The sequence below is a fragment of the Rattus norvegicus genome, chromosome 14 (genome assembly GCF_021556685.1).
Source record: "Rattus norvegicus strain SHRSP/BbbUtx chromosome 14, alternate assembly SHRSP_T2T, whole genome shotgun sequence".
Classification (NCBI taxonomy): Eukaryota; Metazoa; Chordata; class Mammalia; order Rodentia; family Muridae; genus Rattus; species Rattus norvegicus.
The window spans coordinates 99,029,486-99,057,409 of NC_141547.1; the positions used below are offsets into that span (position 1 = coordinate 99,029,486).

Below are 27,924 nucleotides of genomic sequence, written 5' to 3' on the forward strand. Positions count from 1 at the left end.
ATTGAGAATTATTAATGAGCTGTGTTTATTGATTCCAGATATTTGTTATGATGTGAATTCTCACAACCTCATCCCCTTCTGATTTCTTGTTCTGGGATTATTTTATTCCTGTGTCTTTTGGGTTCTGACTTACATCTTCAGACTGATGTGTGCCTTCTAAAGGCTTCTATAGAGCTGGACTGGTAGATAGAAATTCCTTACATTTGGTTTTTGTATAACGTTTTCCTATTCTGTTGTAATTGGTACTTTCAATGGGTTTGGTCTCTCAGAGTCTGTTGAACAACCGTCCTTTTGGTGTCTCGATTGAGAACTAAAGTGTTATTCAAATGGGCCTACTTTTTAACATGTTACTTGGTATTTTCCCTTGCAGCTTTTAATATTCTTTATTTTGTAGGCTTCACAATTTCATTACGGTGTGTCGTGTTATCTTGGTAGGCATTTCCTTCTTTGGATTGGGGAGATTTTGTGTGTGTGTGCGCGTGTGTGCACTTTTGACCTGAGTTTTTTCTTTTCCTCTTCCTATAATATGGTCTTTTTCATAGTGTCCCATTTTTCCTGGATATTTTATGCCAGGATTTTTTTAAATTTTATTTAGATTTAACATTCTCTTTGTCTTCAATATCTCAAAATCTCTCTTCTGTGCTTTTTTTTTTTTAAACCTATATCATTCTCTTTTTTCCCCCGAAGATTTATTTATTTTATATATGTGAGTACACTGTCATTGTCTTCAGACACACCTGGAGAGGGCATTGAATCCTATTACAGATGGTTGTGAACCACCATGTTGCTGGGAATTGAACTCAGGACCTGTGGAAGAGCAGTCAGTGCTCTTAACCACTGAGCCTTCTCTCCAGCCCTCTCTTCCGTGTCTTGTAACCTGGTCATGAGGTTTACCTCTGAGATTTTGTTTGCCACCTTAAGCTTTTCATGTCTAGGTTTATTTCATTTTTTTTTATTTCTTTATTGATTTTTATTTCTATGTTCATGCCTTGAATTGTCTTTCTTATTTCACTCAACTGTTTTTGTTTTCATGGTCTTTATTAAGGCATTTGCTCATATCGTCTTTGAGGTCCTTGACCATATTTATAACTGCTTGATGTTCTCATTTGAATTGGCTTTTTTCCAGGGCCTGTTGTAATAAGGTCACTGGCTTCTGGAGAACGCATATTGCCTTGGCTGTTCATGGTTGCATTGGGATCTAGGCCTCTGGGGTTGTGATATTTGAGGAGTCTCTTGGTGTAGATAGATATTTGACCCTGACTTTGCTGGGTGGATGTTCCCTTCTTCGGTTGCTCTTGGTCAGTCTGGGTTCTGGTGACTGAAAGGTTGCTAGTAGAGAGAGTGTTTGTGGACTGGCATGTGCTGCAAGGGAATGGAGACGGGCAAGGGGAAATACTGAGAGGGTCTTCAGGAAAGAGCTAGGAGGATCAGGTCCACACCAAAAGGCGGAGTACACAGGAGGTGGGGGTAGGGTGGGATGGATCTTGAAAAAAGGGTTGCCATAGGAAGATATTACAATGGAGAACAGGAAAGAGAAGCAGCTCCTCGAGGCCCAGCCCAGTGTGGCCACTGGGAGTTGTCCCTGTAAAATATAAAAAATAAAAAAAGTAAGGCTGTCTTTTATCCCCCACTAGGTCTACACTCCAATGTCCCAAGATGTCTGCTGGATATCTTAATTCTCAGTCAGCAAAGCGTCTCACCCGCTCTGCCCCATCCCATATCACACTGCCCATGGCCTCTCTCTGAGCCTGGCAGCAATCTCTCTACCTATCTAGTTCCCAAGGCAGGTTTCCATGTCAGAAACACACGTCCCAATTCCGTGGCGGCCCAGACCAGCCGCCGCACACTTTCTTACACTTAAATCGCTCCATGAAAGAACACACGACACAGTAACCTTTGGCCCAGTTGATAAGATACAATTGCCCACCTAAGCCCAATACACATCCATCCCTTAAAAACATTCGTACCAACCTGTAAAGGTACAGTGTGGAATCTTAACGTCACCCGCCATATTGTCCTGCACGGCTTCTCTCCCTCTCCCTCCTGTCTCTTCCTCCTTTCTGTTCCAGTCTCCTCCTCTTCCTTCAAACTTCTCTCCCACCCATCCTTCCTTCTCCTCCAATGACAGGCCTCCTTCTATCCTGTACCTGCCCCTCACCTGTATTTTACAAATTCAATGGGGAGAAGGTTCTGGTGAAGTCACCTGATTCCTGAGTACAGGACTAGGCAGCAGTCCTTGGGGCAGTGGAATTAGCATCAAAATACAGATAACTCCAGGGCAAACCACAACACCTGGTAGCAAGAGTTTCTGTGGTTCAGCTGGGGACACAAAGAATGGAGATGGACTGGAAGGGAAGACTGAGAGGGTCCATAGGAAAGAGATAAGTTGGGTCCATGCCAAGATGAGTCCCTAAGAAATGGGGCTGGTCTTTGGTTTTTTGAGACTGGGTGGCACTATGTAGCCTAGCCTGGCTTTGAATTCATGGCAATCCTCATGCCTTAGCCTCCCCAATGCTAGGATTATAGAGAGGCATGGGCCATGGCCACAGTTGGGTTGTCATAGTTTGATGAGACCCTGACCAAAATCAACTTGGAGCAGAATGGATTTATTTCAGCTTATAATTCCCAGGTCACAGTCCATCACTGGGAAAAGGCAAGAGTTGAGGCAGAGACCATAGAGGAATGCTACTTCCTGGCTCACTCTCTATGGCTTACTCAGCCTTATACAGCCCAGATCCATCTACCCAGACATGGGACCCTTCACAAAGGGACCAGGCCCTCTCACATCAATCAATAATCAGGATTATGTCCCACAGACGTGCCTACCGTTCACTATGTCAGAGGTAATTCTTAGTAAAGATTCACTCTACTAAGAGTTCTGGTGTACTGGCCAGGTTTTGTGTCACATTGACAAAAGCTAAGCATGACAGCCACTATGCCTTCGAGTATCAACTTCTTATTTCTCTAAATGCTAGCACTGTTGAGTTTTAAAAACAAACATCCTGGGGTCTGGGTCTCAACTTGTAGACTGAGACCCTTGGGAGGTTGAATAGCCTAAGGGTTGCCTAAGACATCTGAAAACACATTATGACTCTAACAGCAGCAAAATTACAAAATATGATTGGGGCTCATCACAAGAAGAAGGGTATTAAAGGACCACAGTATCAGGAAGGTTGAGAACTCCCCAGCTAGAGGCTCCCTTGATATACTCTGCCTACTCCCACCTTTTCTCTCCGTTTTAATGATGAATGACACCTGGATCCCAAATCCCCAGTCCTCCTGGGTCAAAGCCAGGGGGTTGTATGTCCTCTCCTTGTACCTGACTATGGTTTGAGGGAGAGGCGGTGTGACAAAGGATTAAAACCCCTGTGGTTAGGGAAGCATTAATCATGAACAGGGCTAACTCAAGAATCGTAGGTAGAAAAAAAGCATGTTTCTGTTCTTTGGTCTGGAGTTGTCTGATTTTCTAGGACAACTAGCCATTCAGTGACAGAAACCTACCTACTTTTGTCCCTGCAGCATTCGAGTGACAGACTTTACCGTCATGTCATGGTGGGGCCATGAACCTTCACAGCCCTTATGCTTGCACAGTAGGCTGGTCACTGATGGAGTCATTGTTTCTGTTCAGGTTTTGTTGTTTTGTTTTGAGAAATCACCCTACTATGTAGCCCAGGATGCCCTCTAACTCAGATCTTTGTGGGACTACGGATACACACTATCATGCCTGGCACTGGTAAAATCTCACTGTGCTGTTCAGGTTGATCTCCAATTTTTAGGCTCAAGTGATCCATTGCCTCCAGAGCGAGTGGTCCACAGGCTTGTACGCCAAATAGTCAGATACTTTAAACACTGTATGTTGGCTCAGTAAATTGTATGTAATTAACAAATGCACAAATTTTGAGCCAAGTATGACAGTGCATGCCTATGATTGCAGCACTCTCAAGATAGAGGCAGGAGGATCAGGAGTTCAAGACCAGGCTGGGCTGCATTAGACCCTTTCTCAAACAAACAACCCCTACTCATTTTACAGACAGGAGCAATTATCTTTGCCTTCATTTATATTCAACTCAGCCTTCCTGTATTCATGAATATTGAGGTTCCTCTTTCCTTTGGGTCAGTGATAAGATCTGGTGTCCCAGTTCCACCAAATCATCTGAGAAACAAATTCTTTGACACATGTTTTTGTTTTGTTTCATTTTTTTATTTTTTTGCCAGGTGTGATGCCTTTACTCCCAGCAGTTGGAAATCAGAGGCAGGTAGAACTTCATGAAGATGAGGCCAGCCTGTCTACAGAGTGACTTTGGGGTCATTTTGGTCTACAGAATGAATGAGTTGCCAGTAAGATGATAAGACTTTGGGGAACTCTGGCTGCTTAGGAGGCTTCGGGGGACCATTAGAAACCATTCAGGGAAATGGATGTGGCTTGCAATGGCTCTGACCTTTAAGAAAGAGAAGGATAGCTGTGCCATTGGCCCACTGCCGAGAGCCTCACACACACTGAATAAACATCTCTTCAGTGTCCCCTCTTTTCTGGTGTCCAGTGGACAATCTGAAATGTCTCGTTGCAAGAGCACACTCTAAGATGTTTCCATTTTCACACTGAGCTGTGAGGTAGTGTCCAGTAACTCAGCGCCTGTCTACCTCACTACGTAATGTAGAGATATGCCGGTTGGTACAGGCTTCCGTGTGCCCCAGAGAAAGCCATTTCTGAAGACTTTAGCCATCCTCGGTGATAAATATGGCTGCAAATACTCCCCAGACCATAGTCATAAAGCTTTTACTCCAAGTTTACGGGGGCCTCCCCAGCCCAAGTCACCCCGGGTCTCACATCACTGGAGTTGTCAAAAGTGTGTGTCTTTGACCACAGATGTCACCCACACTCTTTCCTGGTACTACTAGGCAAACCATCTGTGTATTGAGGTGCCTGCCGTGGGCCTTCGCTTCCTCTAGGTAATCTCTTGTAGTTGTAGATGTCTGTTCTCTGCTCCCACATTCACTGCTCTGGCCAGAGGGCTTGCACTTTTGGCTTTGGCCCTGACAGACCCTTGTTGCTGTGGGTAGCTGTCTAGGCAGAGTTGAATTGTACAGGGGAGGGACTAGGAAGGGAAGGCTTTGGTCTCTTTTCCCACCTCCCATCCCCACGGAAGCTAGTCTTACTTTCAAAGGCTAAGTAAGCCTTGGCTAGTCACTATATGGTCCCCAGGAGGATGTACTGGGAAGCTCTCACATATGTTTTCTCAGTGCTGGCCATGGATTACAGCCAGCTAGGGACCGCACATATGGTGATGCCTGACTCTCCAAACCAGCAAAACCTACAGGCTCTGGGCCACAGTGTGCCTGTTATTCTGTTGCTACTGTTTGTTTAAACGTTTTGACTTAATTACATGTCTGTGTGTTGTGGGGGGAGGGGGCACATGTGCCATGGCACGGATGTAGATGTCAGAGGACATCCTATGGGACCTGGTTACTTCCTTCTCCTGTGTGAGTTCTGGGGATTGAACTCAGGATTGGCAAGAGGGTCTTTTACCTGCTGAGCCAGCTCTCCAGCCCATGTTTCCTTCCCTTCCCTTCCCTTCCCTTCCCTTCCCTTTCCTTCCCTTCCTCTTTCTTTTCTTTTTTTTTTTCTTTTTTGGTTCTTTTTTTTTTTTTGGAGCTGGGGACCGAACCCAGGGCCTTGCGCTTCCTAGGTAAGCGCTCTACCACTGAGCTAAATCCCCAGCCCTTCCCTTCCTCTTTCTTTCTTTCTTTCTTTCTTTCTTTCTTTCTTTCTTTCTTTTTTCTTTCTTTCTTTCTTTCTTTCTTTCTTTCTTTCTTTCTTTCCTTTCCTTTCCTTTCCTTTCTTTTCTTTTCTAGACCAGTTCTTCTTGCTATATAGCCCAGGCTAGCCTGAAACTCAACATGGAAACTACACAAGCATGAAATTCAAAATCCTTCTGCCTCGGCTTCCTGAGCGGAAGGATTGCTGGAGTTCCCCGTGATTCCTAGCACCGGATTTGTTTGTTTGTGTTGCTTTCAGAAAGTCTCACACTACAGCTCTGCCTGGCCTGGCTCTTGCTATCGAGAGGCCAAATCTTTTAAGTGCAGACTCCGTTTCAGAGAACCTGACCTAAGTTTGAACTCAGGTAAACTAACAGGCCGGTACCTAGCATTAGTTTCTGAGTTGCCCCCAACAAAATCTGAGCTTAGCTCCAGTCTCTAGGCTAATCCCCAACAAGACCAGCATCTCCAAGTTATTCTCCCAACAGAACTTCACCCCCAGGTTACAAGCCCACTCCCTGCCTAACAACCACCAGTGCAGATAGGAACAGCAATTAAGTTTATGATATGACTCCCAGCACCAGCCAGTTACGTTAAAGGCCACAGTAGCTTTCCTATGCTTGCACACTTACTCCAATTTGCTGCTTACCATAAAGCCTTGCCCTGAAAGATATTCGGGGCTCCTCCACCAGCCAAATCTGTGCTGTGTGACGGTGGTGTGGGGTGGAAGGGTGAGCCAGTTTGACTAGAATAAAGACTCTGCTGTGAGTTGCATCAGGTTGGCTCCTGTCTGTTTTGGGGGGATCCTTGCAGAAGACATGGGTTCGGTTCCTAGTACACCCATGTTGGCTCACAACTGACCCAGGGCTTTAAGCATGGTAGCTTTAAGCACCAACTGGGCTGTATGCCCACCCTTTATTTGTTTGTCACTGTTTTTACTATTATATTTCTTTATTTATTTTATGTGCATGTGCCACAGTTCTCCTGTGAAGGACAAAGGACAACCTTCATTCTTTCCTGTCATGTGTGCTCAAGGACTGAACTCGGGTCATCAGTCTAGGGGCAGGGCCTTTATCTGCTGAGCTATCTTGTCAGACATAGCTTTTCTTTGCAATCTTTTTTCCCCAGACAGGGTTTCTCTGCGTAGCCCTGGCTGTCCTGGAGCTCATTCTGTAGACCAGGCTGTCCTCAAACTCCTCTCTCTACCTCTCGAATGTCCCAATTGACTTGGAACTCGAGGTTGCCCAGGATGGATAGCTTTGAACTCAAGGATCTTCCTCTGCCTCTGTGCAAACCAGAAACCTGGTAAAACTCCTTTTGCTGCATTTCTGCCATGTTCCTTCTCCCCTGAGGCAACAGATGCTTGCAAAGTAATAAGGGAAGACCTTGGACTGGGAAAAGGCGATGGCACCAGGACAGCAGCAACCCCTTACAATTTCCTCCAAGGCTTTTGCTCTTGAAGTCTCATTGCATTTCAGTGATCGCCGCACGATGTGGTCCCATGGCTTCCCGTTTGATGGGAAGGATACTAAACTCACTCAATTCTGGATGTTTTACTGCTGTGTTTTGGTTTTTGTTTGTTTTTGTTTGAGACATGGTCTTACTCAGAGCCCAGGCTGGACTTAAAAATCAAGATCTTCCTGCCTCGGCCTTTTGAGTACTACGATTATAAGTATGTGCCACCACATTGAACTTAAATTCCATTCTTGTTTGTTTGTTTGTTTGTTTTTAACAATGTTTCACTGTGTAGACTTGACTGTCCTGAAACTCAGAGATCCACCTGCCACTGCCTCCTAAGGGCTCGAATTAAAGTTGTGCATCACGGCTGTCTCACCTAAATTCTATTCTTAAGGTGCTTTGCCTGGACACTTGGAATGTTGTAGGTAAAAAGAAATAAGGATTTCAACATTCCTCCTCCCTCTCCCTGTGCTGGGAAATCCAACCATGTCCTCTAGCATGCTAGACAAGTGCTCTACTGATGAGCACCCCATACCCCAGCTCCAATACAGTGATGATTTCCAGACAGGGTCTCACTGTGTAGACCTAATAAGCCTGGAACTGTGTTGTAGACCAGGATAGGCTCAAATCTAAAGATCCACCAGTCTGCCTCATAAGCACTGGGATTAAGAGTGCGCACCACCATGCTTAACCCCAAGATTGTTGTAGGTGGTTGAAAGACTACCACTATTATTTCATTTATATGACACAAAAGCTCAGTTAATGATGGTCCTTTGGGCTTGGGTTAGAGAGAACTGAAGGTATAGCTGAAATTTCCAAGCAAATCTGTTATTTGGAATTGGATGAAACAAAAGATTTTTATCCTCTTAAGTCAGGCTCCTCCCCACAGGTCTCTGAATGATTTCTTTACTAGGAGGCTCCATTGGCCTGTGAACAGTGTGAATGTAAAGTTTGCTGTTTCCCTCAATAGTACTGATGGAAGCCATTTGAGGCCCTTGTCTGAGGGTGGTGGTGAGTCCTCAATTCTCCAGTCTGCAGCATTGCCACTCAGTGCTATGTCAACCGGAGAACTTTTTTTTCTACACTTTTCCAGGAAGACCAGCTATTTTAGCCAGGGTTACTCTTGCCATGCTAAAACACCACGACCAAAGCAACTTGGGGAGAAAGAGTTTATTTCACTCACAGTTCTACCTAACAGTTCACCATCAAAAGCAGCCAGGACTGAAACTCAAGCAGGGCAGGAACCTGGAGGCAGGAGCTGGTGCAGAGGCCAGGGAGGGTGCTGCTTACTGGCTTGTCCTCATGGCCCTCTCAGCCTGCTCTCTTATAGAACCTAGGACCACCAGCCCAGGGATGGCCCCACACCCCATCAATCACTAATTAAGAAAATGCCCTTCCGCAGGGTCTCATGGAGAGGTTTTCTCAGTTGAGGTTACCTCCTTTCAGAAGACTCTGGCTTGGGTCTATCCAGGAGCAAAGCTGGGAACTCACTCACTGGGAGCTATTACGGAGTGAGCACAGAGCACAGAGGACCTCCATCCTAGAGGAACGGCTGCTGGGTTTCTCAGGGAGGAGGCAGACGCTTAGAGTAAGAGAGGTCAGCACATTTGCTCTCATCCAACTTCTAAGAAGGTATCTGGCCCAGACAGATATGAAATTAAACTCCAGGGCATGAGAGCTTCTGCATGGTCTCGTGTGTAAAGAATTTCTGTGCAAGTATGAAGAACTGAGTCTGAAATCCTAGAACCTGGGTAAAAAGCCAGTCACAGCAGCCACATCTGTAAGCCAGCAAGGATATGGCAAGGTGGATGGAGGCATAAGATAGAGAAATTCTCCAGGGTTCAGGGGTCAGCTGGCCTGGCATACCAACAAGTAGACCCTGCCTCACAAGGACTGACGCCCAAGGGTGTCCTCTGACGCTAACACGAGTACCCCCCCATACACACACACACACACACACACACACACACAACACACGTTGCTGTAAAATTTAAAAAAGGAGATTTCTTTTATTCTGCACTAGGTCCAGCACCATAGTGCCCCATGACATCTGTTTGATATCTTCATCTCTGTCAGCAAAGCCTCTCACCTGCTCTGCTCCATCCCATATCACACTGCCAATGGCTACTCTCTGAGCCTGGCAGCCATCTCTCTACCCATCCAGTTCCCAAGGCAGGTGCCACCATGCCAGAAATCCACATCCCAATTCCGTGGCAGCCCAGTGTCTCCAGCCACCACGTACTCTCTTGAATTCAAATCGCCACATGAAAGAACACACAACACAATAACCTCTGATCCAATTGATAAGATATAATTGCCCACCTAGACATACAAAGCTCTGGACACAACCACCCCTTAAGAACATTCATAACAACCTGTAATGTGCAGAGAGGAATCTTAACATCGGCCTCCATGTTCTCTCGGCTGCTTCCCCTCCTCACTCCAGTCCCCTTCTCCTCTCTAAAATCCAGCCCCCGCCCATCCTTCCTTCTCATCCAATGACAGGCCTCGTTCTATCTTGTACCTGCCTTCACCTGCATAATGACATCATCCTACACACACACACACACACACACACACACACACATACACACACACACACATACACAGACACACATGAATGAAAACCATGTTGAAGAAGCAAAAGCATTTTCTTCTAGCATCCTTTGAGGAAGCAAAAGCATTTCCTTCTAGCATCCTATGTTCAGCAACAAGGGAGCTGTAAGATAAAGGGCAGATTAGTTGGATAAACATTAGGAACCTCACAGAGGTGAAGTGAAACCCCCAGAAGATGGTCGTGTGTGATGGCTTCAGTATCTATCTATCTATCTATCTATCTATCTATCTATCTATCTATCTATCTATCTACTATTTTTAAAACAATGTTTTGGTCCGGATTGGTCTCACATTGTAGCCCCAGCTGGCTTTCAATTCACGCAATCCTCCAAGTGCTAGATTACAGGCACGGACCTGCCTCACACACAGCCTTCTGTACCATTTAACAAAGGACAATTTATGTGTGGGGACAGTCATAGGACAAAAGAAGGGGGTGCAAGTCTTTAAATAGTGTTTGGCTGTGGTAAGGTGGGGAGACCAATAGGGGAGTTGTTTATTTTATGTTGCTGAGTTAAGCCAGAGCTCTGCCACTGAGCCACACCGCTCCAGCCCGAAAGTTAAGTCAAGCTGTGCAGGCCCATCTCGGTGCCTTCCTGGGTGCAAAGTCCTCTAGGGAGAGAATGGTAGGGAAGAGATAAGGGGAGGGGGGAGAGGGAGAGAGGAGGGGAAGGGAGAAGGGGGAGGGGAAGAAGAAGGAGGAGGGGGGAAGGAGGAAGAAGAGGGGGGAGGAGGAAGAGGGAGAAGGAGGAGGGAGAAGGAGGAGGGGGAGGGGGGAGGAGGAGGAGGGAGAAGGAGGAGGAGGGAGAAGGAGGAGGAGGAGGGGGTTGAGGATTTAGACCTAGGCAGTTCTGATTTCTCAGGGTCTTTTGCCCTTTGTCAGAGAAGCCACATCTGTTTGATTCTCAGGGGATTTCTACTAAGAGGTGATTTGGGACTGGCACATTTAATCCTTAGCAGGTGCTAACGGAAGGACATACCTTCTCTGGTCCTCAGAAGGATTCTGGCAGAATAACCTGACCCAGTACTCCCTACCTGAGCTTCCTTAACCCAGCCTCAGTGCCTCAGAGTCTGTGGACTTAGTCTCTATCCAGTACAGCTCATTTGTTGGGTGTGTGTGTGTGTGTGTGTGTGTGTGTGTGTGTGAGAGAGAGAGAGAGAGAGAGAGAGAGAGAGAGAGAGAGAGAGAGAGAGAGAGACCCAGTCTCCCTGTGCAGTTTAGACTAGCCTTCTTAAACTTCAGTACTTCTGCCCTTAGCCCCCTGCACTGCTGGGAAGGCGTGTGCCCCGACACCAGCTCCTGGGTGTGCAGAAGAAAGCTTTGCAGTGAGGTAGACACAGCCGCAGGGGTGAACCTAGGATGTGATTGGGCCTGTAAATGAGCTGGAGATCAAACCCAGGGCTTTGCAATTTCTAGGCAAGGGCTTTAGCCCCAAGCTGCACCCCAGTCTTGCAAAGAAGTCTGGAGAAAAGAAGGTTACTATAGGGGAGAAGCCAAGGGTTGCCAGGCTCCAGTTGCTAAGCAGAATAGTGGTAAAAATGACTTTTCAAGAGCACAGATCTTGCCCATGTGATGGGTTAGTGCCACTTGCTGCCGAGCCTGCTGATTTGAGGCCAGTCTCTGGAACTGACATGGGAGTAGGAGAACTAACAAGTGTTCACCCACTGTTCACCCACTGAGAGTGGCCATTATGGATTCTGGTGTTTGAAAAGAAAGTTAAGTGGCCATTTCAACACTACCACTTAGAGCCTGATATTAAAGCCAGTAAGGACGGGCCAAATTGTGTCCATCGAGACCAAGTACTCCCATAGGGAAGTGTGTACCAGTTTGGGCTTCCATACATATCACACACACACACACACACACACACACACACACACACACACACAGAGGCATAGATACACACATAGACATACACATACATATACACACATACACACTATACATGTATACAGAGACATACATACACACTATACATGTACATAGAGACACACATGCATACATTCATACATGCACACAGAGACATACAGACAGGCACACATACACATGCAAACACTCATTCACACACAGACATACACACACAAAAATAAACGAATGTGATTTTAATTTTTTAAAGATCACAGACTTTTGCTTATGATGACAAATAGCAGATGTCACAGAGCCTTCGTCTTAGAAGTTCCAGTGGTGGTATCTGGGCTCCGTCTTATGGTGGAAGAATCGCTAGCTAAGGGCTGACAGAGCCTTACAGGCATCTGGCTCAGTGGCAGAAATAGCAGCTCCCAGTGGGAGGACTAGGCCTTCCTGGTGAGCACTGCTCAGCCTGAACTCGCTGGCCTTTTTATCAGGCTAAGTGGTGTAGATATGGCCACTTAACTTCCTTTCCAAACACAGAATCAATAATGGCCACTTCCCAGTGCTTGAACAGCCTCATAATTAGGCCTCAGAGTAGTGCGAAGGAGGCGTCCAGCCGGCCCAGATTCTAACCCCAGCCTCACCTCCTCTAGACGGAGTAGATTGAAGATGACTGCAAACGTCTCTACACCTCCAATGGCAAGAGACGGGGGTTGAAGAAACGGCGTAGTGGGTAAAAGTGTTCTCCACACAGCCTGTAGTCACGAGTTTGATTCCTAGAGCCTATGTAAAGGGAGAGAGAGAGAGAGAGAGAGAGAGAGAGAGAGAGAGAGAGAGAGAGAGAACACATCAAGCTGTCTTCTGACTCTGCAGTCTCACAGCGGTATGCGTTCCCATCCCCATCATGTCTCCACACACGACCTCATGCTCCCACATCACACACACACCATGAACACACACACTCTCACTCACACACACCATGAACACACACACTCTCACTCACACTCACACACACACACACCATGAACACACACACATACTCTCACTCCCTCACACACACACACACCATGAACACACACACTCTCACTCACACACACACCATGAACACACACTCTCACTCTCTCACACACACACACCATGAACACACACACTCTCACTCACACACACCATGAACACACATACTCTCACTCACACTCACACACACACACACACCATGAACACACACACTCTCACTCACACACACACCATGAACACACACACTCTCACTCACACACACACCATGAACACACACACTCTCACTCACACACACATACTCTCACTCCCATACACACACACACACACCATGAACACACACACTCTCACTCACACACACATACTCTCACTCCCTCACACACACACACAATGAACACACACACTCTCACTCACACACACATACTCTCACTCCCACACACACACACACACACACACCATGAACACACACACTCTCACTCACACACACACACACACCATGAACACACACACTCTCACTCACACACACATACTCTCACTCCCTCACATACACCACACACACACCATGAACACACACACTCTCACTCACACACACATACTCTCACTACCTCACACACACACACACACACACCATGAACACAACACTCTCACTCACACACACACACACACCATGAACACACACACTCTCACTCACACACACACATACTCTCACTCCCTCACACACACACACACACACCATGAACACACACACTCTCACACACACACAAACACACACAAACACACACACTCTCATACATACAACCCTGCACCTGGTCCTCCGCCTGAGGGGTGGCTATTAATTCTTCAGTCTGCATTCCCGGCGGGCACTGATGGCATTACTCTGCACTCTAGCCATTTGCCCCAATTTAAGTTTAGAAATCACAAGTTTCAGTAATAGCTGAACCTCTGTTAAAAATGTTAATAAAGGTTTTGTTGCATGGTAAAAAAAAAAAAGATTATGAGAGAATCCATGTGTCCCCTTTCGGTGACAGTCATATTCTGAGAGGGAGCTTCCCAGGAGCAAGCATTCTAAAAGCCAGGCTGAAGTCATTGTGAGCTCCTATGTCACTTATGGCCATTTAGTCTCTGTCCTATTTAGTAGCCAGGTCAGTCTCAGCCCAGTACAGTGAAGAAGAGTTGTCTCCATCTTCCTCTCTCAGAAAAAAAAACCTATTCATTTTTTGTGGGTACACATGGTGAGAGAGAGAGAGAAAGAGTGTGTTAGAGTGTGTTAGAGTGAGTGAGAGAGTATTGTGAGTGTGCATGTGTGTGTATGAGTGAGAGTGTGTTTGTATATGTGTGTGCCCTCTCACTCTACTCTCACTCTCTCTCACACACACTCTTTCACTCTCGCACACACATATTCTCACTCACACATTCTCTCTCTCACACACACATACACACACACTCTCACTCACACATACATATACATACTCTCTCACTGACACACACACATATACATACTCACTCACACACACACATACATACTCTCTCACTCACACACACACTTCACACACACATACACATACTCTCTCACTCACACACACACTCTCACACACATACACATACTCTCTCACTCACACATTGTCTCTCTTACACACACACATACACACTCTCTCTCACACACACATATTCTCTCTCCACACACACACATACACAAACACACTCTCACTCATACACACACATGCACACTCACAATACTCTCTCACTCACTCTAACACACTCTTTCTCTCTCTCTCTCTCTCTCTCTCTCACCATGTGTACCCACAAAAAATGAATAGGTTTTTTTTTTCTGAGAGAGGAAGATGGAGACAACTCTTCTTCACTGTACTGGGCTGAGACTGACCTGGCTACTAAATAGGACAGAGACTAAATGGCCATAAGTGACATAGGAGCTCACAATGACTTCAGCCTGGCTTTTAGAATGCTTGCTCCTGGGAAGCTCCCTCTCAGAATATGACTGTCACCGAAAGGGGACACATGGATTCTCTTGGGGGTAGCTCTAGTCAGCATTGGGTCCACAAAGGAGAGGCCCACAGGGTCTTGGACAGTCACATCAAAGCATTGTGCCAAGGCTTGGTGTAACACACCCCAGCACTCCTGAGGCACAGGCCGGGGGATTGTTCTATGTTCTACATATCAAGGACTGCACTAGCCAGGGCTACATGGAAATACCCTGCCCCAACAACAAAAGGTCTTGAAAGAATTGATAAACAAGAGGATAATTTCAACGGGAAGGAAAAGTAGACAACACGGGCTGAGGAACACCAAAAGGGAAGCCTGCTCATTTTTTTTTTTTTTTTTTTTTTGGTTCTTCTTTTTCCGGAGCTGGGGACTGAACCTAGGGCCTTGCGCTTCCTAGGCAAGCGCTCTACCACTGAGCTAAATCCCCAACCCCAGGAAGCCTGCTCTTTAGCCTGCCTTGAACTGGCCGTCTGAGGAAGTGGTCAGGATTAAACTCGGGTTGCCGACTACTGGGGTCACCACAGGGTCTTGTTGTCAATGCTTGGTTTTGTGTGACAGGAGTCCACACTGTAGCCCAAGCTGGCCCTGAACTCACAATGGCCACAGCCACCTGCCTCAGCCTCCTCAGTGCTGGGCTTACAAGCATGGGCACCTCAGGCTTTAGCTGCCTGTTCTTATTGTCTTCATTTAAGGCAGCAGCAGCTGCACCCTGCTGTCTGAAGACTGACTCATTCATTCACACTGGTTGTGGTGCCATCAGGGGCAGTCATCTGCTTTAGTCTCTGTCATGCTAGGGCTCAGTTGTCCCCTTCTTGTTTTTATAAAAGATTTATTTATTATATATAAGCACACTGTCGCTGTCTTCAGACACACCAGAAGAGGGCATCAGATCCCATTACGGATGGTTGTGAGCCACCATGTGGTTGCTGGGATTTGAACTCAGCACCTCTAGAAGAGCAGTCAGTGCTCTTAACTATTGAGCCATCTCTCCAGCCCAGGTGTTCTATATTTGAATACGTAACCAGGAAGTAAAAAGAATGTCCCTGACAACGCCAATGCTATTTTAATTAATTAATTAATTAATTAATTAATTTTAGTAAGTTGGTGTCCAGAAAGTGACTTCAGTCATTTTCACCCTCCCTTCCTTTGGCCATTTATGTTCACAGCGTTGTCCTGGCTAAACGCTGGGGACTTCTGCAGACAGATCTCCCAAAAGCTCTTTCAGCTGGAAGAACTATCATTCATTCCGGCAAATGCACACCTTCCATTTTGCCTGTCTCTTCCTTTCCTGAGAGCTCTCCCCCCACCTCCCCTAGCTCTGGCCTTTTGTCTCTTCCTGTTCTGAACACGGTTCTTAGAATCCTTGAGGCTTGGTTTGAGTTTGAGTCTTTGTTTTTCCTTTCTCCTGGTCATGTTTGCCATTTAAAATTTCTATCTGTGGTGGTGATAGAGCAGAGGGCTTTGTGATGGCAACAGGATGGGTCACTTCGATCTTTTATAGCAGCGTATGAGTATCCTTCCCCAGCCCTCAAAGGCAACAGGAGAGACGTGCTAAGACAGTGAGACTGTGTCCATAAGCTGTCCAAAGCAGGGGTGTGGATCTGCTCTGTTGCGTGTAATTAAAAAAACAAACAAACAAAACATGTTACGGCCTTCCTGGGAGATCGCCCCTAGCGCTGACCTCTCCCAGTTCCCTTTCCTATGGCTTAGCCCAGAATCGATCACAACCACCCACAACCCAGGAAAGCTATGAGCTCCCTCTCGCTTCTCTTTTGCTCCTCCTGGCTAGTTTTGCTAGCTGCCGGCTACCACCCCGGCTTCTCTCTTTCTCTGCCCACCTTTGCTCCGTGGATGAAAAGCATGCAGACAACTTTATTACTTTAGAACTTGCCAGGTAACACAATTGCTGGGCTCAGAATCTCCTCTCCTGCCCTAACCTTAACAGACTATATCAGCCATCCAGCGGTGGTGAATGCCACTGGTTCTATCTACCCCAAGATCTTACATGGTTGCTTCGCTTTTAAAGTCTGGCCAAAGGGGCTCTTCTCTTTCCTCATATCTCTTTTTTTCTCTTGGGATCCGGAAGTCCCACCTGGACCCTTCGCCCAGCAATTGGCTCCCGACTCCTTTATTGATCAAATCAAGAACCAATTAGGGAACCAGACCTTACTATCAGCACCTCCCCTTAAACCACCCCTGTGAAGGGGAGCCAAGGACCTGTTGTGTTAGGCAGGACCATGCTAGTTTGAAAGACCTCCTCCATGTAGAACTGAGAGGTGACAGTTCCATGAACTACAGTCACTTGGTCTCCAGATCTAGCATAAGTTGTTTCTCTAGATGCTTGCCTTCCCTGCACCACAGATCCCAAGAAATGGTCAGCAAGGAAAACACGATTTTGGCTTACCTAACATTCTTTAACTGGTTGCCCCTAGCAATGGCCAACTTTGGGCAAAAAAGGGAAACTTTATAACACCCCTTCCCTCCCATCCTAGATTGTAAATGAAGGCTCTTATTTTTTTTTAAAGAATCATTTTATGCATGAGTGTTTTGCTTGTATGTATGTCTGCACCACGCGTGTGCCTCGTGCCCTGAGAGATCAGAAGAGGACACTGGATCCTTTGGAACTGCAGTTACCGGTGGTTATGAGCTGCCGTGTGGATACTGGGAATTGAACCTGTGTCCTCTGGAACTGCTAAGCCATCTCTAAGGCTTCTAAGCACTAATTCCTCCTGAGCTTCTCTCTGCAAGTTTTCCTCCAAATAAGTCACTTGTTCCTTTGTCTACCCTATCTCTTCATTGCTCTTTTGTGGGGCTCCGTTCTCCCTGGGTCACTGGCCACCGCCCACAAGGACCGAGTTGATACACAGAGTATCAGAATGCCTGTGAGTGGCATTAAGGACTCACCAGACCAGCTTCACGGAGACAGATCAACTTTCCTGAGGGCAGTTCGGGGGTTATATAGTTTGGGAGAAGCAGGTGGGAATACCTGGGATGGGCAAAGGCTGGAGGCTAAGGTACAGAGACGCCTCCTTAGCATGGAGGGGCGTTCCAGCGAATTGTAGCCGCTGAACCAAGGCTACGTGACTAGAGGGTGGGGGTTTCCCGACAACGTCGGGAGAAAGAGAAGCCCTGCTGACAAAGCAAGTCGCCATTTTGTGCCAAGCTCAGAAGGCTATCCTGACAACGGTAGGCTTTGACCTTAATTAGCAGAGCAACACTGCTTTGAGTTGCAGAAGCCTGAAGTCTTTCCTATGCAGGTTCAGGATCAGGAAGGCATAGGAGGGGCTCGTGAAGACCAGATAAACACCCCGACTCACCTCTAGGAACTGGAAAGAAGGTAACTATGTAAAGCTGAGTGTGTAGAACGTAGACGACTGCTCTAGACAGGTCAGCTCTGGTTTCTGTGTGAGCTGGTCTGGACACAAGGCTTTAGAGGAGCCCTGTCTCTGCTTCCTTCCTCCTCCGGCTTGTCCTGCTCTCTCACTGAGCCAATGGATTGGCACTGCTCCTCTTTTCTGGGGCCATTTTCCAGGTCTCTGTCAATCCATTCATTAACTCATCTAGTAGAGTCTAAGGCCACCCCTAGGACCAGGCCAGGGGCTGCTCAGAGCAGTAGCACTAACTGGAAATCAGGGGATAGAAAACCAAGCCTTAGGTACTGAAGCCTCTTTTCTAAGGGCAGTAACCCATTCACAGCACTGAGTCCTCAGTGCTCATCCTTGTTGATTTGGGGTAAGGGAGGACAGGTGTAGAATCCATGGCTTTGCACACGACTTTACACCCCTGAGCTATGCCTCTAAGCCCCAGCTACCCTTCTCTCTTTTCCCTTTCCCTTCCTTCCTTAAAATCTGCAGTGCTGGGATCAAAGTCTCATCCATGCGCTCTAGACAGGCTCTCTACGACACACTCAGCCCTAATCGATTTGCCTTAATTGATTTGGTGCAGTCCACCAAAGTGAAACTCCCGCTTCTGAATGTGTATCCGAGGCTCGTTTGAATGCAGTCTAGTTTTGAATGCCTTTGGTTTTAGTATCAAACAGAGGGGCTTGGCTGGGTTGAAGAATATCCCTCAACTTCAAGTCCACTAGAAAGTTAGCATATGACCTTGTTTGGAAATACGGTCTTCGAAACCAGCTCAGATGAAGGCATAGTGGATGAGGAGAGGGCTCCAAGACTAGTATAACTCTGTAAGAGAGAGGACAGAGATGGGTTGGGGATTTAGCTCAGTGGTAGAGCGCTTGCCTAGCAAGCATAAGGCCCTGGGTTCAGTCCCCAGCTCCGAAAAAGAGGAAAAAAAAAAAGAGAGAGAGAGAGAGAGGAGAGAGAATTAGAAACATAGACACACACAGGAAGAGGGCGGTGTGGCTGGTGGAGGTAGTGATTAGAGGGATGGATCTACAATCCCCAGCATTCCAGAAGCACAGGAGGCAGGTGAAGATTCTCCGTAGTGCCAGTATGCCGGGCCAGCATACCAACTTCGGCGTTATGATCTCTAGGGTAGTGACATATTTCCATTGTTTGAAGTCCTTAGTTTGGAGTGAGTCTTCTGACAGCCCTAAGAAACTCATACTGGGACTTCTGGCTGGCTATAAAACAAAACAAACACTGGCTTCCTAGCTGGTGATGACTCATGATAGAGAACTTGCCTAGCATGCATGATGCCCTAAGTTTGATTCCCAGCACCACATAAACTGGGTGTGGTAGCCCGAACCTGTGCCACCACTCAAGAATATAGACTACACAGGCAAGAGGACCCTGCTGCATCCTGCATGGCTTAGGGATCGACCTAGCTGGGTCAGCAGGAAATGAAGAAAAGCGAAACACACCTGCGGAAAGGCAGGTTTATCCTATACAGTTAATCAAAGAAGCAGGTTTAGCTAATCTTGTTAGCAGGGTGGTCTCTGTAGGGGAGAAGTTTTAGGCTCTTGACATCCTGGAGGAAGAAGCTATCCTCAACATTTTCTATACTGTCAACATCTGCGCATAGACCAGGGGAAGGCTGTGCCATTCTGAGGCACTGGAGTCCTTGACATACTCATGCTAATGTTAACAATCCACCTCCACTCAGGACTTTAGTCCCCATAGGATCTGAAGGTGCCAGTCATTCTCGGCTGCCTAGAGAGTTTGAGGCTCGCCTAGGACATATGAAACCCTGTCTCCACTCCCCACATACAACTAAGCAAGCCCCTTATTCTCCCAAACAAAATGGAACAACTGTCTGGACAACTTTGTCATGAACACTTCATGGCGTTTGCCTGATTTTTATTCATGTATCTTTTCCTCGATATGTTGCCTAAGCTAGTCTCAAGCTTCCAGACTTGAGTGATGGCCTCAGTCTCTTGATGTCTAGGACAACAAACACACACTATGAACCCGGTAATCTGTTAATTTTGTTTATTTTACTTTGTTTGCTTTTAATAGAAAAAACATTCAATAATGACCAGCTTATAAAATTTTAGTTTTATTATGTATGTGTCCACACATGCACTGAGGTGCACACGTTCATGCCATAGTATGCGTGTGGAGGTCAAAGGGTAACTTTCAAGAGTCAGCTCTCTCCTTCCAATGTGGTGGTTCTGCCTGCTGGGCCATCTCGCTGTCCCTGTTTATTGGACTTTTGACAAGTACTAGGCATGGCGACTCATGCTTAGCACCTGGGAGGCTGAGGCAGGAGAATCCCTGTCTCCAAAATCCACAATGTAAAGCCCAGCACCATGAGGGCTCATGATAGCAGGAAGAGGAAACATTTGTGAAACCAAAGCCCCACCTACCACATAAGGGACGATATGCCTTTATCAGGTTCCTGGGAAATTTCTGCATATGCAGATGAAAGATCATGACAATAAGGAACATGTGATGGAGGCGTCGAACGTGGCAAATATCATCCTACGTATTTACAGCATTAAAGCACAGCATAGGCACAGTCCAAAACTATAGGGGTTTCAAGCAACCACCATTTTACTTGCTTATGGTTCTATGAGTCAGAGACAGGTTCACTGGATGGCTCTCCTGTGTGCATCAGTTGGCAAAGTTCACAACTGCACACAGCTGATGGCTGGGTCCGCCTGTGCTCACCAAGAGGCAGGAGGCGTGATACTTGCCCTTTAGGTGGCTGGCTTGGGCTTCTTCACACAATGGATTACACCATGGCTGGACTTCTTGCATGACAGCGGCCTTCCAAGAGCGTTGAAAGCACAAGCTTAATTTTAGTTACCACCAGCCATAACTCTGCCATACTCTACTGGTTTGTACTGGTTTGTCTTGTTGCAGCTGCAAGGGACTCTAGAGCTGTAGTGGTTTAACTAAGCACAAATGACACCTTATAGTTCTGGAGGTCACAAATCTAAAATGGGCCTCTGTAGACTAAACTTTGGGTTTGGGTAAGACTGCTTTCCTTTGTAGAGGTTCAAGAGTGCCTTTTCTTTCTTTTATCTTATTTTTTAATCTTTTATTTTATTTTTTTTTTTGAGGCAGGGTCCCAGTAACTCAACCTATCAGAAGCCATCTAGGAAAAGTTAAGGCATGTAAGTGAATTTTCTGGAGACGGCCCACCATTTTGCATGGCCTGAGATGGGTGAGCTCCAAGAAGGCAAAGTCCTTAGAGTCTTCATCCGAGGGTTGCCTTTCGCTGCTGAGATGCCTTTCCTGTCACCATTACATAGCCTAACGATTCCTGGGCATCAGCCCCCTTATTGGGCAAATTTTCTATAAAGCAATACTCATATAGTAATGCTATGTAGGCAAATTGATGATTTCATAGTCCCTGATAATGATCTTATAGAATTCCTAAACTGATACAGTAATTTCAAGATCTCTATAGAATAAAAGCTCATAGAGAGCTCTGCAAACCTTCATGTGTCACGGGCTAATTGTACTAGGAAAAGAAAGCAGGCTTGGGTCAAATTTACAATCAAGGAAAACATTCCTTCTAGGTTAGGTGTGAGATTATTATCTGGTAACTAAAGGTCATAAACTGGGAATGGATGATTTATTGTAGGTGCAAGGACAGAAAGTAAAATATTACTACTATATGTATGTGTGTATATGTGTATATGTATGTATGTGTGTATGTGTATATGTGTATATGTGTGTATGTGTGTATGTGTATGTGTGTATGTGTATATGTGTGTATGTGTATATGTGTGTATGTGTATATGTGTGTGTGAGTGTGTGTGTGTGTTTGTGATGTAAAAAATATTGCTTTAAACTTATAAAGAACTTATGGATGGGGCTAGTAACAGCTAATGAATGTTTAGTGGGATACTAGTTTTAATGGAAAGACATGCAAACAATTCTGCTGTGATTCCTTAACTATCAATCTATGATATAAATTATTGCCTTAAACTTCCTATGAACTTATTGGAATCTGAAAGTGTTTAGAAAACCATGTAGTCAATTATCCTATTATAACAGTTCTACCTGATAGTTGTATGGGGTAAATTTTTAGAGAAAGTATATATACTGAGAACAGAAATAAAGGCTCGCTTGAAGCTTTTCTTTCTCTGCTTCATTCTTTTTCTCTCTCTTTCCTTCATTTTTTTTTCTTTTCTCTTGTTCATGAAGAATTTGATAAACTCTGAGCCTCTTGACTGGCCAGTAATAGGCCCTTGAGTCAAAGTAAAAACAGCCTTTTTCCCCCTTAATCCCTTGTTGCTAGCAGCAGGAGCTAATTTGGTCTTAGAATAACAAAGAGTTAAAGGAAGAGAAACATTTACAAATAGTAAGCAATTCTAGACCCAACAATTGCAACTTTTGCCCCTCAACTGCCAATGCCCCCCATCCCTGCCTGCCTCAGTCAACCTGGATGTCAGCCTGGTTGGTCCCCAGCACCTAACATAGCCAATTCTGACCTTGAACTCCTTATCCCCCTGTCTCTGCCTCCCAAGTGCTGTGATAACAGACCACTGTCGCTGTACTAAGTTTATGTGGTCTGGAAGATGGAACCCAGGCCTACATCCTGCATGCCAGGCAAGCACTCTGTCAACTGAGGACATCCTCAGCCCAGGTTTCTCCATTTTCTATTGACAGCTGCTTGCACTACTTGACTTGTTGCTTCTTTTATCTTTAAAGCTACTAACGGCTCATCAAGTCCTTGTGCTGTTGGACTTTGTCTCCTACCTCCCTCCCTCACATCTAAGCACCCTTGTGGCACCAGCTCAAGGACAGCAGATGCTAGAAAACTATTATTTCAACCTAGACTCCCCTTTGCCACATATACAGTATCTGTCTACAGACTCTAGGGATAGAGCAGCATGTCCTGGAGAGGAGACTGTCTTCTGCCAAGCACGTGGTCAGTGACAAGGAGAGTCCAGATTAATGGGAAGGGAAATCAAGTGCGCTAGCTGGCAGCAAGAACAGCAGAGCTCTGAGACTCTCTGTGGTCCACCACAGAGTCATGTTCCCCACAGGCTCAGGAGAAAGTGCCCACATTACCCACATTCCAATGCAGGACACGACTGAACAGGTGGCCCATGACAGTATAGACTGTACACTGTGCCCTGCCCAAGCCCCTTCTTTTATTTTGAAACAGCATCTCGCTAAGTTGATCAGGTTAGCCTTGAACTCACTTGACAGCTCAGGCTATCATTGAGCTTGTGATCCTCCTACCTCAGCTCCAGAGTACTAGCCTCTGCTCCCAACCTAGCTCTCAAGCTTGTCTCTGGCTGCTTGTCCATACTCTTAGCTGCATAGACCAAGTGAAAAGCTGCCCAAAGTCAGGGTCTTGTCAAGGCACACGCAAATCTTACCATTAAGTGACATCTCAACCCTCGAATAGGTTGAATTTACTTCATTAATTCAGTAACCAGGGAATCACTGTTTCCAACAAGAGGTTAATCATACGGTAACACATTAGCCCAAAAAAGAGTAACTTTGTCTGAACTCTGTTCTTCTATTCTAGAACCTGAGATAGAGCCTGTGTATGAAGACTCTTCCAGAAAGAAGGAGACACAGGCCTTATAATGCAAGGCCTTATAAACTCACTGGGCCAGCGCCTATATCCTGGCTCTTTAAGTTAGGCTCTGTGCAGAGCCCATAGGATGAAGGTAATTGTACAAGCCCCACCCTTCAGAAGTCGGTGTGTATGAGTTGAATGTGTTGATGCACACCAGAGACTCTGGGGTCGAGAGGGTCTTACTAGGCAGGAACAGTGCAGTTTATAGCTGTCCACAGTTTATACCTGAGGATGCAGAACGGGAAGATGTTGACCAGTTTTTGCCTGTCAGCAAGGTAAGGCTTTCCTCTCCAAAATCAATGCTCAGAACTGTAGAGAGAATCTCTTATGAACTGTACGGAAACATCATCTGTCAATAAAAAAGCTGTTGGCCTATTAGCTTAGGCAGGAAATAGGAGGTGGGAGTTCCGGCAGGAGAGAGGATTCTGGGTTAGAGTCAGGCACGGAAGAGATTCACCCGAAAGCTGATGGAGACCTTGGCATTAACCTGAGGAGAGGTTACTAGCCACTTGTAATGACTTAGAATAGAATAAGTGGGAGTTATGAGCTAGGGAGAATGAACCAAAGCTTTTGGCCTAGGCATTTACTCATAAATAATTCAGCCTTAGAGTCATTATTTTGGGAACTTGGCACATAAGGAACAGCACATGGTTACACGGAACAGAAGGGGTTATCTCATATTTGTCATGAGGCACCAATGCTTTCCATTGGTGAGGAGACTATATCCATCCTGTCCCTCCTCACTCTCCCTGCAGTGGTGGACATAGAGCCCTGGGCCTCCTCCTATATGTGAGGCAAGTGCCACACCACTGAGCTACCTAAGTCTCATTTCCAGCACGCACAGACACCCCCAAGCACACGCAGTTCTGGGAGTTGTGGACAAAGCCTAGGTTTGGTGGTGTGTCTTTAATCCCAGCACTCAGGAGGCAGGGGCTGGAGGATCTCTGTGTGCTCGAGGCCACCCTGGTCTACAGAGTGAGTTCGCAGATACACAGTGAGGCCCTATCTCAAAGAACAATGAGAACAAAAAAGAGCCAGATTGGAGGCAATGCTTGTAACTGCCGTGCTCATGAAACCAAGGCAGGCAGATCACTGTGAGCTCAAGACCAGCCTGGTCTATGCAGCAAGACCTTGTCTAAAATGACAGCAAAGAAGCAAAACAGCACACGCGGTCTAGAAACTCCAAAAGCTGAGACAGGAGGATACTTTGTGTCCAGGATTTCAAAGCCTGCCAACATAGAGAGACTGAAAGCAAAGAAACAAAGAAACAAACAAGGAGAAAGAAATGAAAGAGACTTTTTTTTAAAGAAGAAGCAGCCCTCAGAGTTCTGTCAGGCTTGGTGGTGCACACTGATAACCAGCACTCGAAAGGCTAAGGATCGAAAATCAGGAGTTGAGGGCCAGCCTTGGCTACATAACAAGATCAAGGCTAGCCTGGGCTGGTCTGGGCTGTAAGAGACCATGTCTTGTAAAACAAAACCAGCCAACCAAAACCAAATTCTGTTTTTTTCTGAACTCTTGACCTTTAAGCAATTCAGTGTCAGAGTGACAAGTAAAGATACCAACTGGAAGATCCCACGACACCTGGGCATCTGCTGTCCCCTAAGGCCTTGTGGGAGGACGCAGACACACACCTGCAACCTCTGCCATGAGTTTCCTGAAAACTGAAGTTTTAAGAGGAACCTGGTCACCCCTTCTCCTGACAAGTTCGAGGATAGGTTCAGTGGATGGAGCCTGGAATTTGTACAGGGCCTTGGGGGTCTCTCCTCCCGAGGGTTGCGGAACAGACATCGTGGGGAAGAGCGGTCTTCACACTCCTGTTGAGGACAAGGGAAGAGACTTGCCCGCTCAGATAGATGTCTACAGAGGGGCGTACAGGGTACAGATGGGGATGTGTGCTTTAGCAACAAAAGCAGGAACTGCAAGAGGGTTTAAGTAATAATCTGCCGGGACGCAGGCTTTGGTAAGCCCACTGGTCTTAAAAAGTAGCAATGTTTAAGGAATCCCAGACCTAATGATGGCTCTTCTCAATGATCCCAGTCAGGAAAGTTTCCGCCCTTCACCCATCTTGATCTCCCAGTCTTACTGTGGAGTAGGAATGGAAGAATGTGTAGGCTGGGGTATCTCAATGATAAAACACTGACCTATCGTTTGCGAGGTCCTGGGTTTGAGGACCTGGCACCACAAAATAGAAAAGGAGAGGAGAAAAGACCAGAGGGCTTTAAGTTGAACGAAAACATATGCCTCTGCTCTGTGTACACTTACCCAAGGATGCTTCTAGAATTCAAGAATGTTGCATTGCTGACCTTCTACCTACTATGAACAGGTCGTCCCTGCCCTCTTCCAGGAGGCTAGGCATTTCCAAATAACAACACCCAAACAAACTGTGCCATGGCCTACTGACTAGTTTGCTGTTCCTCCGGGGACCCCTTATCCAGGGATGTCCTTTTAAACACCCACTTCAGCCAGAAACACTAGAAAACCTAATGTCTCTAAGTCTGGTTGGGTGAAGCTGGTCAACCATGGGCCCATGTTCTTGGACACGACATCTTCCTTCTCCCTACTGTCTCCCAAGGAACTGCAAATGAACTAACTCTGCTCTCGGGTTTAATCCTTCCCTCACCTTCCTGACTTCTCTCTGGGCTTTCGAACCCTTTGATTGAAGGTTGGTCCTGGGGGCTGGAGAGATGGCTCAGCGGTTAAGAGCACTGACTGCTCTTCCAGAGGTCCTGAGTTCAATTCCCAGCAACCTCATGGTGGCTCACAACCATCTGTAATGGGATCTGATGCCCTCTTCTGGTGTGTCTGAAGACAGCTACAGTGCACTCACATAAATAAAATGAATAAATCTTGAAGGTTGGTCCTGTGTGTTCATCACCACACATACCTCTTTCTTTGTTCCTCCCCCATACACTGCAAACGTCAATTTCAGAAAATTTTCTCAGCAGTTCACTGTCAGCATACACTGCGGGACTGGGTGGTTTTGTTTCAAGCGCAGACATACCTTTCTTGAAGAACTATAGTCAAGTCTGTACACAATCATTGGGGTTGTCCCTGCCCTGTCACGAATGTTGGCTCACCCTTCTGGGTGGTACAGAGATCCTAAATCTAGTGCTAGTACCCCCCCCCCCCAGCCATTTTAAATTTATCTGAATAGCACAAACACTTGTACTCACAGGAGAAGTTTATCTTAATAACAGTATACCTACAAGAAAAAAATGAAGGCGTGTGGTGGGCTAATGTGTAGAAAATCTCTGTTCAGTGTTAAGAAGCAAGATGGGAGTTTGGGGAGGGAGAAGACAGTTGAAGGGGACTAAAGCCAACAACTCCGAGAGGTCATCTTGGAAAATTAGGAAATCTAGATTTCATTTACTTAATTTAATTTTTTTGAAAAAATAAACCTCAAATCTTGCTGCAGTCCCATATGGCTTTCATTTTCAACCCGGTGTTTCTAACAGAGAAGGAAGATGGCCTTCAAACTAAGCGTGAGCCCTTCTGGAAATAGAATGGGCAGCCCTCTCTTTTAGTCTGGCGGCAGAATTTTCTTGACACTATTAAACTCTGTGCGGGCGATCTTTTTTCTCTAAGCACCAGGATGCTGACGTGCGACTCCTCCAAATGGTTAATCTCCCCAGTGAACTCCCCACGCCCCACATTTCCTGTTATTTTATATGGCCAGGATTTGTAACTGGAGCTGCTGCCCAGAGTTCCACTACATTTCACCTACTGAGGTGCCCGGCGCAAATAATCCAAGTAATCCTTCACCATCAGTTGAACAGTGAGGGCCTGTTCTGGCTGACGAGAAAAGCCAAAAGCCCGAGAGGCAAAGTGCTTCAACGCACTTCTGCGTTAAGCTTTTAGTGGGTGCTCCAGCTCACGGTGTTTTGTTTTCCAGCGTTAGCATTCAGAAGCGTCACCGCCGTGTCGCCATAAAAGACATTTTTAAATGGTTGGCTCCTGTGGTAAGCTAGTATTTGTGAGTTCATAAAAACAGCAGCCTTCTAGTTTTCTGCAAACCGAAGAGCAGACTTCCTTACCTTTGAGCTGGTTCAGAGACAAGGTTGGCAAAGCATAATTGGGGGGGGGGGGAGCGGGGAGGTGGGTGGGTTCCAGGGGGGGCGAGGGTTAAGGTGACGCCCCACTTCTCAGTCATCTATCTTCTTCCTGGGTGCTCATGGGCTGACATTATCTCCAGGTCATTAAGTTGAGTTTGTTCCGTTTCAAAATCTGACCCTCTCCTCCACCTCACATGTCTGTCTTCAGCCTGCTTCCTACGCCTC

The 27,924-nt window shown here is 46.3% G+C and overlaps 1 long non-coding RNA gene across 1 annotated transcript; it reads right to left on the reverse strand.

Annotated features, from left to right (window-relative positions):
- Positions 1-27,924, reverse strand: LOC148001470 (uncharacterized). The gene is made up of 3 exons (XR_015637590.1): positions 27,682-27,924; positions 12,325-12,463; positions 1-1,582 (listed from the first exon to the last, which is right to left on the reverse strand). It is a non-coding gene; the product is annotated as an uncharacterized LOC148001470 (long non-coding RNA).